General features: G+C 35.3%; 1 pseudogene; it reads right to left on the bottom strand.

Moving 5' to 3' along the window:
• Nucleotides 1-9,368: 9,368 nt before the first annotated feature.
• Nucleotides 9,369-9,769, bottom strand: LOC114633299 (annotated as a pseudogene).
• Nucleotides 9,770-10,107: the final 338 nt, after the last annotated feature.

Here is a 10,107-nt window from a genome sequence, read left to right as displayed (position 1 = left end):
GCATTGCTTCTGTTTCTTTTCCCAATTGCTTCTCTAAAGTTGCATGGCAATGTTCCTAATTGGATGCTGGATTGGATTGGGCAGGGGCAGGACCCATAAGCAAATCACTGAAAACAGAGAACAAAGTCATAAGCACCCACAGAAGGCAAAGATCAGAACCACTGGCAACAGTAACAAAGCCATACTTCTCCCAAACTGAGCAAGTGTTATGATACTGAACTTTTAAATTTTGGAGTATATTATGGATCCTTCAGTAAAACTCATGAAATGTGTGTCATTGATTTTGTGACCACCTAACACCAATCTCTATAACTGAAGCCAGAAGATGTAGGTGAATGCTATGCAGTAGCAAATGTCTGGTAAAGACTGCCCATATGTGTTAGTCTCTTCTCACTGTGATAAAATGCGTACCAAAATAGAATTAAATGATGAAAGCTTTATTTTAACTTGTCATTTCAAGATTTTTCAAGACAGAGATGGGAGTAACCTTTAAAAAGTCCCAGAGACTTGGGATGTGAGAGGCTTCTAGGACTCAATGGAGATGATCTTAGCCAAAATGCCCAAAAGTGGTAAGATAGAACCTGAAGAGACCACCTCCAGTAGATAGACATAGCCAACAGTGGAGAAATAGGGCCACCAACCCACCTTCAAGTTTTTTGACTGGGATTTTTTCCTGTCTAAAAGGAATGAAGAAAAACAATATCAACCAACCAGACACCCCAAAATTCCCAGGGACTAAACCACCAACCAAAAAGTACACATGGAGGGACTCAAGGCTCCAGGTGAATATATATACCAGAGGATTGCCTTATCTGGCACCAGTGGGAGGGGAGTTCCTTGGTCCTGTGAAGGCTTGATGACCCAGGAGAGGGGAATGCTAGGGCACTGAGGTATGAGTGGGTAGATGGGTGGGGTGCACTCTCATAGAAGCACAGGGCATGGGGGAGGGGATAGGTGGTTTGTGGAGGGGAAACTTGGAAGGGGGATAACAGTTGAAATGTAAACAAATAAAATAACCAATAAAAAAGGTGGGGAAGAAATTCAGAGACAAAATAGACCAGGGACTGAAGAAAAAGCCATCTAGTGACCTGCCCGACTTGAGATTCATCCCATGGACGGCCACCAAAGACTAACACTATTACTGATGCTATGCTGTGCTTCCAAACAGGAGCCTAGCATGGCTGAGAGTCTCTACCAGCAGCTAAGTGAGACAGATGCAGATACTTACAGCCAACCACTGGACTGAGGTCAGGGGCCTCTATGGAGGAATTAGAGGAAGGATTGAAGGAATTGAAGAGGATTGCAACCTCATAGGAAGACTAATAGTCTCAACTAACCCAGACTTCTGGTAACTTTCAGAGATTAAGACACCAACCAAAGAGCATACATGAGCTGGCTGGTCTATGGCCTCTGGCACACGGGTCCCTGGAAAAGCAACCTCTCAGAAGCAAAGGGAAAAGAGAAGAGGATGAAGAACGCTGGGAGATGGAACCTGGAGGGAGCCAACATTTAGAATGTAAATAAATAAATAAATGATTAAATAGAGAATTGTGAAGTCTATGGTAAGCTTTCTTAATTGCTTTGAGCTCTGGTGAGAAAAATACCATGACACGTAGTATGAAGAGACTGCTCACCTCACTGAGGCATAAGCAGTTAGATCATGAAAGAATTGTTCTAACAACCATTCCTTCTATGCATAACCCCAGTTTCCCATTTTCTCTACATATCTACATCTTCTAATAGTCCATTAGATTGAGATTTCATCAACTGACATAGAGTACTCACTATAATATAGTCAAAACTTCTCAAAGTCTGTGTTATGTGGAGAGATAATTCTTAGAAAGACACACCATACATATCTACTTACAACAGACAAGAAGCCTATGACAGATCGATGTACAGATACTACCAAAGGCCAATCTTGTGAACCAGTGAGCGTTATCGGGGTTGCTTACAAGAATGTAGGTGAGGAGTTACTTATAAGAGCATAAATGATTCAAAGACAGGTAAATCACCTACACTCACCCCAGCACAGGTGACAACTCATAAAAGCTGTGAACCTACATAACTCAATGACTTGGAGTGTTTCCCTTCCAACATACTCATTTGCTCTACACCTCTTCCAGCCATCTGCTCTGGCCTCCTACTCTTCGTTGCAGCTGGTTTTGTCTAAGAATCTTATCTGAAGCTTGACTTCTCTGTTTTCTTTTAAGGTTGGCTTACTTGCTCTTGTAAAGAAGGGACCTAGGTAAATTTGTTAGATTTCGTGAAGCCATTTTAAGTTCTTTTTCTTCTGGCTTAAACAACTTCCTGGGGGATAGAATATTTCTATCTCAGAGGAAATGAATACACAAAATCTTGATGTAGAATCTTGATGGTCAACTTTTAGAATTTATGAATATAAAAATACGTTTCAACTTATATAATGATCAAGATTATTTTAATACTATAAATGATCAATATTATTTTAGTTAAGTGGGAAAAATAGCTAAAATATGGGTGTCACTAGTATCTACATCAGTGGTTCTCAATCTGTGGGTTGTGACCCTTTTGTGTGTTGAGTGACCCTTTCACAGGGATCAAACATCTAGCGGGTATTTGTAATTCATAACAGTAGCAAATTACATTTGTGAGGCAGCAAGAAAATAATTTTATGATTGGGGTCTCAGTGAAGAACTATATTATTAAAGGGTGACAGCATTATGAAGGTTGAGAACTACTAATCTAAACTGTGGTCTTAGACTAAATAATAAGAAAAACATATCCTGAACACAAACATTCATCATGTTCTACATTCTAACTACTGAGTGATTGGAACCAGGTTATTTCAAGCTCCTACCACAATGCTTTCTGGCATGATAGGCTGCTACTTTAATCTGGGAGCCAAAATAAACCCTTCCTTTTAAATGGTACCTTTTAAAGACATTTTTTTTTTAATATCAGAAAACAAGACACTACAATTGATATACAAGTCTCTGAAACTTGGTTCTTCGGAGTCCTTTCAGATTCCAGCCATATACTATGCTTGCTGAAAATCATGATTACACAGCTTTAGGCAAAATGAGAAGACAGCACATAGACGTAGGATTTTGCTGATGTCCTGACTAATGTTTATATCTTTGTACTTTGTTTTTGATTAACAACAGAGAGTGAGATGATCTACATCCAGCACACAACAGATGCAAGAACTAGAGCTTTGTATTATGAACAGTAGATTTGGGTGTTGGCTTATTGACAAATACAATGTGCTAGTTCAATTAAATATAGCAATATCAGTGGTGGTCCCTTCTACATTAACTTCTCCAAAAACACTGGGTTAAAGTAGGAAGTAAACTCTACTTTCAGTTGACTGAAAAAAATCCATATCTCAAAATTATTTGATTGCTTTCTTTTTCTCATTTTTTTGTTAAATGTTTCTCTGAATAATTTTAACACAGGTCACCAAATGCTGTTAGTACTGCATTCAATACTAACTCAGATGAATAGAAGATATGATGTGAGTCTCCCAAGGTCAACCAAATAATAAGTGCTCTGAATTCCACATCTGAGACAGTTACTCATTATTCTCAACAATTTAGGATAATAACAATTTCAATAATAAAAGTGGAATCTTAATAATGGTGTTACAAAATAAAGAAACATTAACTGAAAGGAAACAAGTCTTTCAACACTGTCTCCCTGCAATGGAGCCTGCACCACTGTGACCAAGCCTGAGGAAGAATACCCTTTAAGTACTTTCACTTAGTTCTCCTCAGGCTCAGGATCACCTTAAGAAGCCACACAAAGATATTCTCTGTCTCTTGTTATGCTGCAATTGAATACTAAAATCACTATAGTTCCAGTCATGTATTTTCTGAGGAGCTCTCCCAGTAACCAGGCATAATCAAGCAAGCCAATAAAGACATGGCATAACTCACAATGTAGCTGTATATTACAATTATTTTGAAACACAGTTGGAATAGAAAGGACCAATATCACCACCCACTTACTTTGCTTAAAAGATTGAAATTGAAAAAAAATATGTTCCTTTTAATTTTCAAGTGTTTTTCTTTACTGGAAAATAAGGAATAATTAACTATATATTTTTGTGTTGTATATTCAAGAAAATAAAGATTGGATAATATATTAATTAATATATAGGTTATTACTAATAACCTATATATTAATATCATTAATATACAGGTTAATATTATTTTAAAGATACTGCTATGAAAATAGAATTACAACTCCTTCTGTGGATAAACGTACATGATAGGTTATTCTATTTTCCTTTTCAAATATCATCACTATAAAAGAACATAAGCAATTTTCTTTTTATGTGTGCAACACATAATTAGTGAGTGACAGAGGTGAGGATGATCGCTATGACCCAACATATGACTCATATATATCAATGTAGTGGCCTTTCACTATGTGTTATTTGTGGCCTTCTTTTCTTGCCATGATCAGAAAATCAGCACTGAATATCTTATTCCATAAATGAAATGTCTCAACTAGAAAGAAGAAATCTCATTTCTCATCTTATACTGAGATTTCACTTGTAGGTATATGGGGAAACAGAGCCTTCATATAGCCTCAGAAGGACACTAGATAAAGACATGTGTGAGTGCCAGAAGGAATTGTTTGTAAAACACATAAGACATATCAATTAGTAACAGGATAAGCCATATCATATCTGACCAATAGGTTTTGTTTTTCAGTAATTATCTTTAGTTTTAATCCTTCCTACTCATTTGCAAACTGAAACAAAATTGAAAGTCAGAGGTTTCTGTGAACCAAAATATTGAATAGTCACAGACAAGCCATTCTGGAAAATACCTGGAAGTCACTTAAAAGAGGATCATAAAAATATCTAAATCTTACCATTGAACCAACTACAATACAATGAGGGAAAATGATATATGCAATTCCATACATGTATCTAACATAATGTCAAAAAAGGGAAAATGATTAAATTTGCTAATATCTAAGAATCTCTGCCTGGGACTCATTCATCTTCTATCCATACCTGATAGTAAGATAGAACTGTATTGTAAATGTGATAATCATTTGCATTTGTAATTTCAAAACCCAAATATTATTTTAAAGATACTGCTATGAAAATAGTCAGAATTACAACTCCTTCTGTGGATAAATATACATTTTCCAATTGCTTCACTTACTCTAAAAAGAAGATTCAAAGGTAGACTCCATAATTTGCTTAATATTTATCTTTAAAAATCAATGTAGCACAAATGTTAGGAGTACCCAAACCAAGCACTTTTAGGTTGGATTTAAGACTGTTCCATAAAATGAAATAAATTCATGGCATGATTAATGAGGCTATGAACCAGTAACTAAACATATCATAGGCCTTAGTAGACAATCTACTACTATTAATTTGCTAAATAAACATAGTATTAAAATGACTCCTATGACTTATTGCTATGCTCACAGATTAATGGATCTTTCAATACTCATCAATAAGATTCTTGGTGCAGTAGATGGCATTTAACAGAAATCCATAGCTAGTCAAAGAGCAGAGAATAAGGGACTATGGAGTGCTTAGATCTACAGAAGATGTGTGTATCAAACCCCTCCCTTAAATGCTTAGGGATCTTATAAAAGGACAGGTGAAAAGATTGTGACAGGGATAGAGGTAATGGACAACTTAAAGACACACTATCTTCTAAATCCTCCATAGAAATTCCACTTAGGAATTGAACTAATAAATAAAATAATAAGTTTACAATAGAGAATGTTTATATGCATATCAATTAGGAATAATTATCTGGCTAAACATTCATCATCTGCCCCTAGTTCTACAGGTACATGGAAAGTCAAAAGACATAACTTTGTGACTAAGTTATTAGTGAAGTTTTATATAGATAAACCCAGTCGATATTTTATCTTCTGACCTTACACCTATAGTAAATCATTAGTTCCCTTTTATGACCCTTAGTTAATGATTTACAACCTATTGGAATGTGTTCTAAGTTGCAGATGCCTGCTTGCTATCTCAGAAGCAATTCACTGGTGACACTTGAAAACTAGTAGAGTTCTCATTGCAGTTTTGATTACCAGAGAGAACTTAATAGCAGTCCTATTGTAAAAGAGCTTAATAATTACTAATATAAGTCTAAGAATTCCTTTAGGAGCCTCATTAATAGTTATGAGGTCATATATTTGTTTATATAGCATCACTACAAGATGGTACAACTTCATTGTTCTGCAAAAATCTATTCAAAAGGGTGAGCTAATACCTAGTAATTATTATTTATATTTAAAAATAACAGGAGAAGCATATTAATAGCAGGAATATTTCCTAAAATGAAATCTCCTGGGAATTACCTAAAGGAGCAAATCTGTTGTAAATTTTAATTCATGGCAGAACCATCTCAGGAAGATCACCTGCTAGTTTTTATCTTCCTCTAGATTGCTTCAGGTAGTAAAGTACATTGTTGGCAATTCTTGGATAATTAATAAAATTGCTGTTTTAAATATTCTAACCCCAAATAGTTGTTTTAAAGACATATACAAATCTATGAAATTAACAATTATGTATTAATCCTACTTACAGATGCATGTATGAGTCATAAAATCTAGCCTTTAGGTTACTATAATGAAAAAGGCTAAAATACTTTTAAAAGTTTACACAGGTGCACAAACTATGCTTTAAAAAGTCTCATATTGACTATCAATGTGTTTAATTTAAAGATTATTTGTCCAATGTTGCATTCTAAATTAAAATAAATTGTTAAAGATAATTTAATACTTAAGAGTCATCTCAGGAGAAACCTTGTCCAAAAAAAAAAAAAAAGAGTCATCTTAGTATGACTTGGGAGATAGCTAGGTTGATAAAGAATTTATTATGCAAACAAGATGACCCAAATTTAATCCTCAGAAATTATACAAACAACAAAGCACATGCTCATAACTTTAGTTATACTGATATGGGAATAAATGAATCTCTGTATCTAGCCTACTTGGCAAGTTCCAGGACAATGAGGTATTATGTCTTGGAAAAAAAAATATGAACACAAAATTCCACAATCTAAGATAGATGACATCTTGGGTTTGCTACCTGAGACTGAAGGCAGTCCTCTTGCCTCCACAGGATGTTGACACATATAATTGTAATTATATATATATATATATATATATATATATATATATATAGAGAGAGAGAGAGAGAGAGAGAGAGAGAGAGAGAAATGTATGAGCACACATACATATATAAAGAGATCCTTCTCTGCTTAGTGACTATCGAATCTTTTGAATAAGAAAAAAATTTAAAGATGTTATTATATATGGAAATGTGTATACACATATACAATATATAATAGAAACCTGTATGTTTATATGTTCAATATCTTTATTAGATTATTTGGCAACAATTTTAATTTAAGTGTTTGAGAAAAATTGTTTCCCTCAAATCATGTATATATCATTTTTAACATAATATCATTATTAAGTCTTTGGGAAGTTCACATCAAACACCCCACCACTCATTTCTCAGTCTTTCCAGGTCTGGCTCCACAACCTTGTGACACATCCAAACAAATAAACCACCACCACCAGAACAAACTCACTGGAGAATAGTTAAGCTCAGTGGCCTGCCCCTTAAATAGAACTGAGTCCTTCCTTTCCTGCACCCTTGCCAGAAGCCATCATTTGCGAAGAGATACACTTCAGCATCCTTATTATACTTTTTAAATAGTTCTCTTTGATGGATTCCTGTTTCTTAAAAAAATATTTTATATAGAATAAATATTCAGAGGAAGAAAAATTACCGTTGGCTCTCCTTTTCCACCATAAGGATCCTAGCATCTAACTCAAGTGTTAGTTTTTGTAGCACGTTCTTCTAAATTTGAAACAATATGACAATCCACTCCTACTCATTTTAAAACATTAAATATTTTAATAATGTTAGTAATTTTTTAAAGTGTGTAATTTTAAATGTATATTGATAAAATTTCTGGCACATATAAACATATTAAAATCTATCTCTAATAAATTCCTCCATGAAACTAGTTCTAAATAAATAAAATTGATTAGGCAAAGGAAAGGATGGCCTTGTCAGGCATAGGTGGGAGAGGAGGTCCTTGGTCCCATGAAAGCTGGATGCCCCAGTGTGGGGGAATTCGAGGGCGAGGAGGTGGGAGTTGGTGGGTGGGTAGGGGCACATCCTCAAAGAAGCTGGAGGAGGGGGAATGGGATAGAGGGATCTTGGCGGGGGGAGGGAAATGGGGAAAGGGGATAACATCTGAAATGCAAATATAATATCCAAGGAAAAAAAGGAAAAAAAAGAAAATATCAAACAAACAAACAAAAAGTAAAGAAAAGAAAACACCGATGCCAAAAGTAGCCTGGAGTGAAGAGAAGGCTATTTAGTCCTGTTTATATACAGAGAACATGGCAATGATACAAATATGGAGAATGTGTTATAGGCTATCAGAAACATGAAATTCATTAGTGTTTGGATGGAATTATCTGTAAATACGTTGGGTCCATTTGGTTTATAATGTGATTTAAGTAAATTTTCTTTAGTAACTTTTCAACTGTTGCTTTGTTTTGGTTTTATTCCAGATGAACTGTCTGTTTGTTAGATGGGGTATTAAGAAAACCTACACTAGATCAATCAATCTGTGGTTTTCGGTCAAACAGTGTTTCTTTAATGAAGTTGATGTCCTTGTGTTTGGAGTTTAGTTTAAAGTTCTAATTTCCTGTCAGTGAATACTAAGTGTCTCTACTTACCTGTCCTGACTAATTTTGTATGAATTTTATTTTATGATGTGTTAGAATAGCCGTGTCTGCCTGTTTCAATTTTATTTGTTTGAAATACGTTTATCTATTCTTTTGCCATAAGATGCTATCATTGATAATGAGGTATGTGCTTTTGGAGGTAACCAAAAATAGATACTATTTTCTAATCAGTTATTCTATGAGGTTATTTTTTTAAGTGAAATGAGACCACTGATATTCATACTCCTTATCAAAAGATTAATACCGCTTCCTATTATTTTGTTGATTCTGTTGTATTTTGGCAATCTCTTTTGATTATTTGTCCTGACTTCTTGGGAGTATTGTCCTACTCTTTAAAAAATATTCCTGTTAGTATCATCTGTATAGCTAGCTTGGTAGTCATAAATTTCTTTAATATGCATTTATTAATGGAAAGTTTTTATTTCTCTAATTTTAAGAGGTTGTTTTCATGAGTATAATACTCAGGGTAGACAGATGTATTCTTTTGGTCTTTCAGTATTGGAATTCATTTTGCCAGACACTTCTAGCTTTAGCCTTCTGTTGAATAATTGGGTGTAATTTTAATGTGCTTGACCTTTCAAGTGATTTGACCTGTGTCCTTTATAGCTTTTTTTTTTTCTTAGTCAGTCTTGTACTTTATTGTCATTGTCGCCTGAGGCCTTGACTGCATACTTGCGGAGTGGGTACAGCCGCTCTTTCCGCTGCTGCTTCTTGGTCTTCAGCTTCTCTTCGTGTTTGGTGAGCCGGCGTCGCATGGCTCTAGTCTTCTCGGGTCGCAGGCCCAGGGGCTTGTACTTCTTGCCCTTGTAGAATTTCCTGAGGTTTTCTTTTTGAGTCTGGTTAATGACAGTGAGGACACGGGCGATAGATTTGCATATGACTCATATCCTGGAGAGCTTGGACACGCACTGCCTGTCACTTTCGCGATGCGGAGCTGGGAGAATTCCATCTTCAGATCGTCCAGGTGTTTCAACAGCTCCTGCTTCTTCTTGCCGCGCAGGTCCCGAGCCTTAATCTTGACCATTGCTGCGTTTTTTATGGCTGAGGTCGCCTGGTTCGAGAGCCCCTTGTAGCATTCAATACCCCTTCCTTGTTCTGTGGTTTTAAATTTGTTTTTCATCTTCTTTTCGGTCATTTATTATTTTAATGTTTTTCATATGTTAAAGGTTTTTTTTTTTTCTTATCTTGTCTATTGTATGTAGATCTCTCCTTGGATGTCCAGCTTTTACAGTTTAGGAAAAAAAAATTTCTATGATTTTACTGATGGTAGTCTATATTCCTTTGCTTTATCCTCTTCCTCCTCCTCTACTTTTCTTTTTCTTTTTGTCCATAATTCACAGGACATGGTGTACTAAACTTCCT

The sequence above is a fragment of the Grammomys surdaster genome, unplaced genomic scaffold (genome assembly GCF_004785775.1).
Source record: "Grammomys surdaster isolate TR1022 unplaced genomic scaffold, NIH_TR_1.0 98, whole genome shotgun sequence".
Classification (NCBI taxonomy): domain Eukaryota; kingdom Metazoa; phylum Chordata; class Mammalia; order Rodentia; family Muridae; genus Grammomys; species Grammomys surdaster.
Note: the sequence above shows the minus strand (reverse complement) of the source record. Positions and strands in the feature narration are given on the sequence as shown.